Below are 12,952 nucleotides of genomic sequence, written 5' to 3' on the forward strand. Positions count from 1 at the left end.
TCTATAGAGGATAAATTTCTGTTGGTTTAGACCACCAAGTTTGTCATAATTTGTTTCAGCAGTCCTAGGAAATGACTACACCTGTGCTTTTTTTTTTTTTTTTTTTTACATCTTATAGTTTCTTCTATATACTTTTCTTTCTTTAGCTTACTTCCTAGTCTCAAGTAGTCCCTCAACAGGAAGATTCTCTAGGTACCGGTTAGAAAAAGAATTCAAAGAAAACAGTTGATAACTGATGGCTATTTTGCAAGCCTTATCTGGATCCGTTGATTCAATTACACAAGCAAGAGTTCTTAAAATAAACTTCCTTGAAAAAATTAGGGGGAGCACCTACAGCGAATTTTAAACCATCGTTCCAGTTGCTTTTTGTAAAACAAGACACAGGGCACTGAAATGATTCACAAATCATGTGATTTTTAATATGGATGATACCGTGCAGAACTTCTTTGTTTACCAGGACCTTTCTTTCACTTGCATGATCTCATTTTGTTCCCATGCGAAGCCTGTATTTCTCATGTTATTTTATTCATGAGAAGACAGTAGTTCAGTGAGTTATCTGCCCAGGATACCATAGCTAATATGTGTCAGAACAGAGACCTAAGCCCAGCTTACTTGCTAAAATGCTTTTACCACTATGAAATAAAAGAGTCACTGGCCTTTATGGTACAACCCTTGTTTTAGTGGTGGAGAAGTGACTTGTGTGTTGAACTCTTAGTAGAAGCAGAAGAGAGATCAAAAGACAGCTGAAAGGATTACACACCAGGCTCTTGCTTTTCTTATTTGGTCTGATGCAAAGCATTTTCTGGATAAAGAAAGATGACTGTGTGAGGCATTGTGGAATTTTAAATTGGGATTAAAGTCATAAAACACCCAGATGTTTTGGAGCAAAGCCTCTGAACACGCTAGAGAATGTACAATGATGACCACAGCTCAGCCACATTTGAGAGGCAGATTTGAAGAGGACCCTCACTTTTCTAGTTTGTTCCAATGGCCAGATTTGGGGTAAAAACTCAAATGGGAGTGGGGGTACACTTTAAAAATTTGTAATATTTATAACGTCTTCTATTCATTTTATGTCTTTGAATCCCTATAGCCCTGAGACATAGAAAGTATTGTCATCATTTTTTAGACGGGGGAAACTAAGAGGGGGCCAGTGACTTACCCAAAGTGACACAGCAAGAAAGATTTAGTGAGACTGGGATTCTAACCCAGATTTACGTACCCCCCTTTCCATCAGACTTTGTAATAAAATTGTACTGTAGAGGTGAATTTGATTCCTGCCAATGGACCAGAAGTTTTACAATGTGTCATCTGCAGTGTTGGAGCTCAGTGCCCCCAAGGAGCTCTGAGTCAAGTTGGGAAAAGGAAGAAGAAAAAAGAAGCCTTAATACAGCACCTAAATTACAACTACCATTCTGAATACTTACAATTTCAAAAGGCCATACTTGAGTGTTTACAATGAGCTCTCCACAATTAAACACTTACTGTGTACCATCTAGGGTGCCAATTAGAAATAAGCAAGTTCTGACTAATAGTCATTAAAACAATACGGGTATTTATTAATTGATTTATTAAGAAGTCTGGTAGTTGACAATTCCAGGGCTGGTTTTGTGGCTCAGTGATGCCATCAAGGACCCAGGATTTCAGGACTTCCCTGGTGGCGCAGTGGTTAAGAATCCGCCTGCCAATACAGGAGACACGGGTTTGATCCCTGGTCCGGGAAGATCCCACATGCTGCGGAGCAGCTAAGCCTGTGTGCCACAACTACTGAGCCTGCGCTCTAGAGCCCGCGAGCCACAACTCCTGAGCCCACGTGCCACAATTACTGAAGCCCACGTGCCTAGAGACTGTGCTCCACAACAAGAGAAGCCAGTGCAATGAGAAGCCTACACACCACAACGAAGAGTAGCCCCCGCTCGCCACAACTAGAGAAAGCCCGTGCACAGCAATGAAGACCCAACGCAGGCAAAAATAAATAAATAAAAATTAATTAATTAATTTTAAAAAGAAAATGAGGACCCAGGATTTTATCTATGTGCTTGCTATCTCATGATTTTAAAATGGTTTCTGTAGCACCAGGCCCCAAATGCTCACACTAGTGTCCTAAGGCGGGAGAAAGGGTTCTGTAAAAGGCTCTGTCTTTTTATCAGAGACTTAACTCTGTGTCCGGCATTGTGTTTATCTCAGTTAATTTTCACACACACACATGCAAATAACATTGAAAAAGTTAGAATATTGTCTACACCTTACAGATAAGGCAATCTAAGGATTATTTAATTTGCCCAAGATATGGGCCCAGAATTAAAACTCAGGTCTAAAATATTCCAAAGGGTGGGCCTGTAACCACCGGAGAGCTATAAAACCACTTTGCTGAAAGCTATAATCCTTCCACGGTGAAATCCAGGCAGCCGTCACGTATTTGTAGCCCTGTGACATAGCAGGTGAAACTACTTTCCCCCTTCATTTAACAGATGAGGGCCCTGCAGCCAAGAAGACAGGGAGTCCTCCCGGTTCATCCCACCCTAGACTCCAGCTCAGGTCTCCTGCTCGGCTGTGTAGAAACTTCTCTCTTTATCCCTCCTCAACTTAATTCTATTTCAGTCTAGGAAAGGACAAGACTAAGACGAGCATACACTTTAAATATTCCAGGGGGCCGGTGAGGTGATAGAGGTGCAGTGGGATGCATTGCTGTCATATCTCAGGCAAGGCTAAAATACCAAGAATTTTCCTCCTTTTCCCAAAAAAACATGCCATGAAAGGAACCACTTCAGGATGCTGTTGTCTTGCTATGCAGGAGTCGGGAGTGGGGGGGTGGGAGGGAAGAAAAAAGAAAAGAAAGTAAAAGAGCCTAGAATGTCTTTCAATGTTTACCAGCAGCAGAACTCCACCACTCTCTCCCTTTTAACCACTGCTTACAGCAGAGACTGTTTATCAGTTACCTTGGCTTCTTTCATAAAGACCTTGACTCCTCTGGCTGGACAAGGGCAGATGAGCCAGAACGGTGTGCTTACGTTTGCCCTTCCTCTCATGTGTCTTCATTTCATTTTCATTTTTTCTTGTTCTTGGCTATGCTGTTGTCACTTTCTCTGCACCAGATTTTAATACCTTCAAGACCCATGATTGCTTTGTTTTGATAGTAATATTCAATTAGCATAGGGCCCTAGGGGCCCTCTCCAAAGTCCTGTCTTTCTTGATGCCTCATCAAATGTAATTTAGGAATTGGGGTGGGTGATGGGGTAGAAGCTAATAAAGAATTATACCACCATAATGGAAAACTTAAGCCAATCATATTTTCACATAAGTTCTGAAAATTTTGAACTATAGGGAGATTGTAGCAGGCATATTGGGTTCTTAAATCAGCCTAATTTGCCAGACAAATTAGATAATTAACAGAGATCTTCTTAAAGGGTTATTAGCAAAGTTAGAGCTGAACATGTGACAATTACAATACATGTTTTCCTCATAAAACAGCCAACATGATGACTAGTAATTAACCTAGGAACTGACAGAGCATTATTTCTTCTGTTCCTTTCCCAAATGGAATTGTGCCACAATGACAAGGAAAGCCCAAGAGATGTTGATTTGTTCATATAATATATTACTTTCATATATTTATTATTTATGCCATACCTTTGTCCAAAAACATCTATCTGGCACTCCAATGTTAATAACATCAGTATCAAGAAATCTTATTTATTTCTCATAATCTGTGGTGAGATGATTCCAAGTAATGTCTCCTAGTTGTAGAGATAATATGTCTACATGTTTTTTCTTAGAACAGGAGGTATAGATAATATTTTTATTAAACAGAAAGTAACTAGTGTTGAGCACATACACTGTGCCAGGCATGGGACTAAGTGACTTCTAATTATCTCATTTAATTCTTCCAAAAACCTTATGAGGTAGTTTTTATGAATCCCATTTTGTGGAGAACTCTGAAGCTTAGAGAAGGAAAATGATTGGAATCAGATTTAGCTGATTTGCAAGGCTGTGTTCTTTCTTCTACGTCACAGTGCATATGCACACACACACACACACGTATGTGTCGATTTGTATTTGTGCTGAAATTCTTCTGATTTGACATAAGGTAGAATATGATGAGCGATCCACTTAGTTGCGTTCTTCCAGAATCACACATCCAGAAGTCGCCACACACAGGCCACACCATGTTAATTTGTGATCCTTCCAAAATACCTAAATGTGTTGGTGAGACACATAAGTTGTCCCTTTTTCCCTAATAAAATGTCAAGTTTTTTTACCCAAGTTTACAAAGGGAGTCCCATAGTGCAGTAGCTAATGAAGCATGTCTCAAGATGGCTTTGCCCTAATGAGACAGATTTTAGGGACCATTCTCAATGTAGATAAGGTACTGCCAGAGCTGAGGATATCACCAAATTCTTGTTACAAAACAAAACTTTTATATTCGGGGTTTATATTTCCATCCCCAGGTATAGACAGACCAAACATTCCCAATATATACTCTCTTTTTGAGGGAGTTTACAAGTAACCATTGTATATATTTAAGGTGTACATAATGGTTTGACATATATATGCATAGTGAAATGCTTACTACAGTCAAGCTAATGAACATATCTCCCCACTTAGTTACCCCTTTTTCCCCTTTCTTATGCATAGAGCATCTGAAATACACTCTCTTAGAAAATCTCCAATATTAAGTTTATTATTATCTATAGTCATCATGCTGTATATTAAATATTTATACTTATTCATCCTACACAGCAGCAAATTTGTACTCTTTGACCAATATCTCCCTATTTCCCCCAACTCTCTGTCGTTGGTAACCACCGTTCTACTCTCTGCTTCTATGTATTTGACTTTTTATGTTCTACATATAAAGGAGATCATGCAGTTTTTTCTTTCTTTGTCTGGCTTATTTCAGTTAGCATAATGTCCTCCAGATTCATCTATGTTGTCACAAATCGCAGGATTTCCTTCTTTCTACAGCCTGAATAATATCCTATTCTAGCTAGCTAGCTACCCAGATACAAATATTGCATTTTCTTTATCCATTCATCTGTGAAGGTACACTTAGATTGTTTCCGTATCTCGGCTACTGTGAATAATGCTACAATTAAAATGGAAGTGCAGGTATTTCTTCAATATAGTGATTTTATTTCCTTTGGATATATACCCAGAAGTGGGATTGCCGGATCATATGGTAGTTCTATTTTTAAGTTTTTGAGGAACCCTATACTTTTTCTTTTATTTATTTTAATTTATTTTTATTTTTTTCCCTATATTTTCATAATGGTTGTACCAATTTATATTCCTGCCAACAGTGTACAAGAGTTCCCTTTTCTCCACATCCTCACCAACACTTGTTATCCTTTGTCTCTTTGACAATCATCAGCCTAACAGGTATCTCATTGTCATTTTGATTTGCGTTTCCCTGATGGTTAGTGAGCATCTTTTCATATACCTATCGGCCATTTGTATGTATTCTTTGGAAAAATATCTATTCAAGACTTTGCCCCCTTTTTTTGTTGTTGTTTGGTTTTATAGATTTATTTTCACAGGGCAAAAACACTTAAGACGATTTAAGTACACGTCTAAACAGAATTACTCTGTCAGAGTCAGCAATGATGTAGAAATGCGTTCTCACTTCCAGACACGTGCCAGCATCTTCTGAGTTGTTCTCTCAGTGAAGAAAAGGGGTCTGAAACCCACAGCCAACATCATCTCAATGGTGAAAAACTGAAAGCATCTCCTCTAAGATCAGGGACAAGACAAGGTTGTCCACTCTTGCCACTATTATTCAACATAGTTTTGGAAATTCTAGCCACAGCAATCAGAGAAGAAAAAGAAGTAAAAGGAATCCAAATTGGAAAAGAAGAAGTAAAGCTATCACTGTTTGCAGATGACATGATACTATACATAGAGAATCCTAAAGATGCTACCAGAAAACTACTAGAGCTAATCAATGAATTTGGTAAAGTTGCAGGATACAAAATTAATGCACAGAAATCTCTTGCATTCCTATACACTAATGATGAAAAATCTGAAAGAGAAATTAAGGAAACACTCCCATTTACCATTTCAACAAAAAGAACAAAATACCTAGGAATAAACCTAACTATAAGACCCTGATGAAAGAAAGTAAAGATGATACAAACAGATGGAGAGATATACCGTGTTCTTGGGTTGGAAGAAGGAACATTGTAAAAATGACTATACCACCCAAAGCAATCTACAGATTCAATGCAATCCCTATCAAACTACCAATGGTATTCTTCATAGAACTATAACAAAAAATTTCACAGTTTGTATGGAAACGCAAAAGACCCCAAATAGCCAAAGCAATCTTGAGAACAAAAAACAGAGCTGGAGGAATCAGGCTCCCTGACTTCAGACTATACTACAAAGCTACAGGAATCAAGACAGTATGGTACTGGCACAAAAACAGAAATATAGATCAATGGAACAGGATAGACGGCCCAGGGATAAACCCACACACATATGGTCACCTTATCTTTGATAAAGGAGGCAAGAATATGCAATGGAGAAAAGACAGCCTCTTCAATAAGTGGTGCTGGGAAAAGTGCACAGCTACATGTAAAAGAATGAAATTAGAACACTCCCTAACACCATACACAAAAATAAACTCAAAATGTATTAAAGACCTACATATAAGGCCAGACACTATAAAACTCTTAGAGGAAAGCATAGTCCGAACACTCTATGACATCAATCACAGCAAGATCCTTTTTGACCCACCTCCTAGAGTAATGGAAATAAAATTAAACAAATGGGACCTAATAAAAATCAAAACCTTTTGCACAGCAAATGAAACCATAAACAATATGAAAAGACAACCCTCAGAATGGCAGAAAATGTTTGCAAATGAAGCATCTGACAAAGGATTAATCTCCAAAATTTACTAGCAGCTCATGCAGCTCAATATCAAAGAAACAAACAACCCAATCCAAAAATGGGCAGAAGACTTAAATAGACATTTTTCCAAAGAAGATATACAGATTGCCAACAAACATATGAAAGGATGCTCAACGTCACTAATCATTAGAGAAATGTAAATCAAAACTGCAAAGAGGTATCACCTCACACCAGTCAGAATGGCCATCATCAAAAAATCTACAGTAAATGCTGGAGAGGGTGTGGAGAAAAGGGAACCCTCTTGCACTGTTGCTGGGAATGTAAATTGATACAGCCACTATGGAAAACAGTATGGCGGTTCCTTAAAAAACTAAAAGTAGAACTACCATATGACCTAGCAATCCCACTACTGGGCATAAACCCTGAGAAAACCATAATTCAAAAAAAGTAATGTACCACAATGTTCATTGCAGCTCTATTTACAATAGCAAGAACATGGAAGCAACCTAAGTGTCCATCAACAGATGAATGGATAAAGAAGATCCATATATACAATGGAATATTACTGAGCCATAAAAAGAAACGAAATTGAGTTATTTGTAGTGAGGTGGATGGACCTAGAGTCTGTCATACAGAGTGAAGTAAGTCAGAAAGAGAAAAACAAATACCATATGCTAACACATATATATGGAATTAAAAAAAATTTTTTTTTAAATGGTTCTGAAGAACCTAGGGGCAGGACAGGAATAAAGATGCAGACATAGAGAATGGACTTGAGGACACGGGGAGGGGGAAGGGTAAACTGGGACAAAGTGAGAGAGTGGCATGGACATATATATACTACCAAATGTAAAATAGATAGCTGGTGGGAAGCAGCCGCATAGCACAGGGAGATCAGCTCGGTGCTTGGTGACCACCTAGAGGGGTGGGATGGGGGGGGGAGGGAGACACAAGAGGGAGGAGATATGGGGATATATGTATATGTATAGCTGATTCACTCTGTTATAAAGCAGAAACTAACACACCATTGTAAAGCAGTTATACTCCAATAAAGATGTTAAAAAAAAGGGGGGGTCTGATATTTTATTCATATGCATCCTTCTTATCTGCAATGTAATCTACAATTTCTTGTGGGCACATTAACTTCTCTGCATCTACATCAAGAATTTCAAACCCCAATTCATGTTCCATGTCCATTATAATCCCCACTCAGTCCAAACTGTCTAAGCCCAGATCTTTCATAAAATGGGAATTTACTGAGAGCCTTTCTGGGTCAATCTTGTCATAGAGTTTCAAGACGTAAAGGACAGGGTCCTTGATCACCTCTAATGTCAAAGGAGTGCCTCACTATACTGGGGGCACAGCTGTGTAACTCCAACTGGAAACTGCACAAGCAGTGAAGCCAACTGTGGAGCCCCAGGCCTCCTCTGGGCCCCCGTGGGGAAAAGGGTAGTGCTGAGTGGCTGGGCCATGGCCAGCATGAGCAGCCTGGGCAGCAGCACAAAGGCCGCAGGCAGTCGGTGGACACAGGCGCAAAGGACACTAGCTGCCATGGCTATGCCGACCCAGGATGCCCACTTTTTAATTGTGTTGTTTTTGCTATTGAGTTGTATGAGTTTCTTATATATTTTGAATATTAATCCCTTTTCAGATATACGGTTTGCAAATATTTTCTCCCAATCATCATTGCCTTTTCATTTATTGATTTTTTTTCCCTTTTCTGTGCAGAACCTTTTTAGTTTGATAGAGTCCCATTTGTTTATTTTTCCTTTCGTTATGTAAGCATTTGATGTCATATCCAGAAAATCATTGCCAAGACCAGTATAAGGAGCTTTTACCCTATGTTTTCTTCTAGAAGTTTTATGATTCCAGGTCTTATATTTTCTTTAATCCATTTTGAGTTGGTTTTTGTTCATGGTGTAAGATAAGGGGCCAATTTCATTCTTCTGCACATGTGTATACACTTTGCTCAGCACTATTTATTGAAGGCTATCCTTTTGTCATTGTATACTTTTGGTACCTTTGTTGAAAATTAGTTGACTGTATATGCACAGGTTTATGTCTGGGCTCTTGATTCTGTTCCATTGGTCTATGTGTCTGTTTTTATGACAGTACCATACTATTTTGATTACTGTAACTTAGTAACGTAATTTGAAATCAGGAAGTGTGATGCTTCCAACTCTGTTCTTCTTTCACAAGATTAATTTGGCTATTTGGAGACTTCTATGGTTCTATATAAATTTTAGAATTTTTTTTTTATTTCTGTGAAAGATGCAATTGGAATTATGGTAGTAATCACATTGAATCTTTATATCTCTTTGGGTAGTATAAATTTTTTAACAATATTAATCCTTCCAATACATGAAAGTGGGATATCTTTCCATTTATTTGTGACTTCGTCAATTTCTTTCCTCAGTGTTTATAGTTTTCAGTGTATATATCTTTCACCTCCTTGATTAAATTTATTCCTAAGTATATTATTCTTTTTGATGCTGTTGTTAATTTTAGCATGATGTGTCTCATTGTATGGTCTAGTTGTGAATCCCTCTAAATAACATGGAGAAGAAATGATAAAGAATGACTTGAATCTTATCCATTTTCTTAGGTTGCCTTTATAATTCTTCCTCCAGGAACCCTTCCATCTGCAAGCTGGATATGATTTCTTTTTCCTCTGAGTTCTGTTTTGTTAAGAGCAGTGTTGCTCTAACGTTCATGTGCCTTTGAATTACCTGGAAAATGTGTTAAAATGCAGCAGATCTAGGGTGGGATCTCTGATTCTCCATTGCTATAAAGCTCCCAGGTGATGCTGATATTGCTGGTCCATAAACCACCCACTGAGTATAGCAAGAGTTTTTGGAGCACTGGCCACTTCTTGCCTGTATTGCAATTACTTGTTTGTGTGTCTGACTTCCTCAGTTGGATTGTAGTAATTTTATTGATGATCTGATTGTAGTTTCTACAGTTACTTCTCAAGAATTTCTCTAACCAATCTAAACAGACATACAGTGACTCTCTATCACCTAAGCTTGTTTTAATCGCCTAACAGGACTTATCCCCTTTGTTTGTCTACTCCCTTTATTATAAAGTAAGAGCGTGATCCTTTCAGCTGGAACACAAGCATATTACCTGGCATAGAGTCAGTACTTGGTAAATATGGCTTATGGAAGTGATGAGCAAACTTTTTTTTCTTACTTCCAAGTTCATCTCCCTTATATATAATGGCAGATACAACCACAATGGAGTAACTGTGATGGCTTTCTGTATTAAAGTTCATCATTTTCTGTAATTCATAGGCACTATAGGAAGGCAGTTAGACTGAATTGAAGGTTGCTAACAAGACAGTTTTAAACAAAAAGCCTTTGTGTATCAGTGTGAGTGTGTGTAAGTATAAAATATATATAATATAAAAATATAAAATAAATAATACATGTTTTCCTTTTCCCAGTTGGGTCCCTATTCCACCTTCCCACCTGTGATTTTTTTTTTGAGATTCTTGATTAGAATCAGGTAAAGAACAATCTCTTTCCTGGGCAGCAAAAACCCAGTATTGATTTTTCTTTATTGACCAATCATACATTGCAGTATAAATATTTATGATGGTGGCACATAATAAAAAAATAAGTTAAATACCACAGAGGAAAATGAAATGTAAATGGGAAAGGATTTCTCGTGGGTAATACATCACTTTATAATCTTACGTTACTCTGAGAAGCACCCAAAGGCTTTCTAGGATCAATGCTCAGATTACAAGACCTCCATCATCACAAACAGACATTTGCAATTTGGTCTCGTGTCCTCTTGGGGATCACTCACATCAGGTTTATTTGGCGATTTAGCAAGTGAAATACAATATATATGCAAAACGCTTCTAAAGTGGCCAGGTGTTTAAATGGAACTCTTCTAATATCTTGGAGCATTTTTGTAGATTCCCCCAAATGTCAGAGTTGAAAGGAGCCATGGAGATGATTATTCCAAGCCTCTCATTTTATGGTGAGAGGAACTGAGGTGCAGAGAAGGAAGAAAAAAGCTGGCCTCAGGTCGCACAGCATGCTGCTAGATGAACAAGAATTTCACGCAGCTCCTACTTCAGCTGTTTCTCCCGATCGTGTCTCCTCCATTAATTCTGGAGAAGGAAGGTTTGGGGAAGGTAGGCAGGGATGCAGTAGGAGTCGAGTGTGGGCAGGTCAGCTTAAATACTCAGCCAGACAGTTTTAAAATCTCAAAGGACACAGCAAGCAGCAGCTCATTCTCTTCTGGAATTATTACTGACTTGGTTAGAATTTATGGAGACAGCCATTTGTTTTGACATCAGTTTCTCTTTTATTTACCTCAGAAGGATGGTGACTGATACTGAAAGGTTTTGAGGTCAAAAAGGTCCTTAAGTGTTAGTGACAAAGATCTTTAAGGAAAGGTGAATCCTCCCCAACACCCTCTTCCCCATTCTTCAGTCTCCTTGAGGCAAGTAGTTTCCATTTTTGTAGACACAGATCATTTTTTGATAATTCAGAATGCTGGAAGATGGGAAACCCCAATAAATAGCATGGACAGAATTAGAGATAATTAACATACAATGTGTGTGTGTGTGTTTGAATGTGAACAATATTAGTAAAATAAAATTTATTTTGTACAGCTAAAAATAAACTATGCATTTATCTTCTATACTACAATTTATAGGAAAGAGAAAAAGAGCATAGGATTTTCAGTCTGTACCTTTGCCCTTCTTATTAACCTTCAGTCTCTTCACAGTGATTGTAGTAGGAGGTGTACAATGTCTCTCTTTGTCATTAACCACCCAGGCACACTTACTGAATAGGACTCCCAAACTGCAAATGGGTATGAAAAGACCTCAGTGAGAGAACACTAAGAATCAGACATACATCTAGACTGGGTAGATATTTCAACCTCCTTATTCAAAACTGCTGTATTTGTCCTCAGATAGAAATGCCTTTTCAGTGAAGTATATGTATGTGTGTGTGTGTGTGTGTGTGTATATATATATATATATATATATATATATATATATATATATATATACACATACACACATATATGTATGTATATGTATGTTTTTTGGTTTTTGTTTTAAGGAAAGGACAGGAGGAAGTAACAGCTGCTTTCATGCATTGAAAATACAGCTATTCAGAGTAACTTGAGTATTCATACCAGATCAGCGATCCGATGCAGTTTGAGATTTGACAGAATTCCCTCAATAGCTCTAAAACCAGAGTCCGGATGATGAGAAGGGTACCTGATGTTTGAATTGCCTCTGCAACTATTTTTTAGCTCTTTCAAATTGCTGCTTGCTAATATTTACAGTTCTCTGCAGCCATAATGTACCACCACGGGATTTGGGAGGAGATCAAAGAAGCAGGAAAGAAATTGCTATTCCCAAATTCTTACCAGTAAAAGATCGGTGCATGTCAAGTAGCTTTTAATGTCCACAAACCCAGTTCGGTATATACACAAGGCCATCTCCATTAGCAAAGCCTACACTTTCTTCATCTAAAATCTGTTTAACTCCAAAGAGGAAAGAAACTCTGCTGTGAATCTTAATAGTCCTAGACATTAGCCTTCAAAGGAACTTCTTAACTTTTCAAGTCCTTTTCACATTGGTTACAAGATACAAGTGTGCCTTTTCTTAAGAAAACTTGCTCTACATAAACCCCTACTTTTACTTAAATAATTGAGGTAGGTGCAGGAAAATAGAATATCTCAAAGGAAGGATTCTTCACTTCTGAAATAAGTCTTGACAAGGTGCAGAACAGCGTGTATAGCACATGTTACCTCTTATCTAAGATCCACATATGCACATACATAAAAATAGAAGAATAAGCAAATTAAAGCAGTTATCTATAGGGAGGAGGAGGGAGACAGGTAAAGGTTAAAATAAAATCTAACTTTGTCTGAATATATCTCATTTTGTAAACAGGACTTTGGAGCCATGTAAATATTTTAAATATTTTTTTTTAAATCAGAAATAAAAATGGCAATCCATAAAAATCAAATAACAATCCACCAAAAAGTAAAATGTAACAAATGGATCTGTGTGTTAAGTCAGTGACTTAGATACACATGGAAGACTCATTTTAATTGACTATAA

The 12,952-nt window shown here is 37.8% G+C and overlaps 1 pseudogene; it reads right to left on the reverse strand.

Moving 5' to 3' along the window:
* Window positions 1-7,935: 7,935 nt before the first annotated feature.
* Window positions 7,936-8,405, reverse strand: LOC132426534 (acyl carrier protein, mitochondrial pseudogene; annotated as a pseudogene).
* Between the last annotated feature and the right edge of the window lie 4,547 nt (window positions 8,406-12,952).

The sequence above is a fragment of the Delphinus delphis genome, chromosome 6 (genome assembly GCF_949987515.2).
Source record: "Delphinus delphis chromosome 6, mDelDel1.2, whole genome shotgun sequence".
Classification (NCBI taxonomy): domain Eukaryota; kingdom Metazoa; phylum Chordata; class Mammalia; order Artiodactyla; family Delphinidae; genus Delphinus; species Delphinus delphis.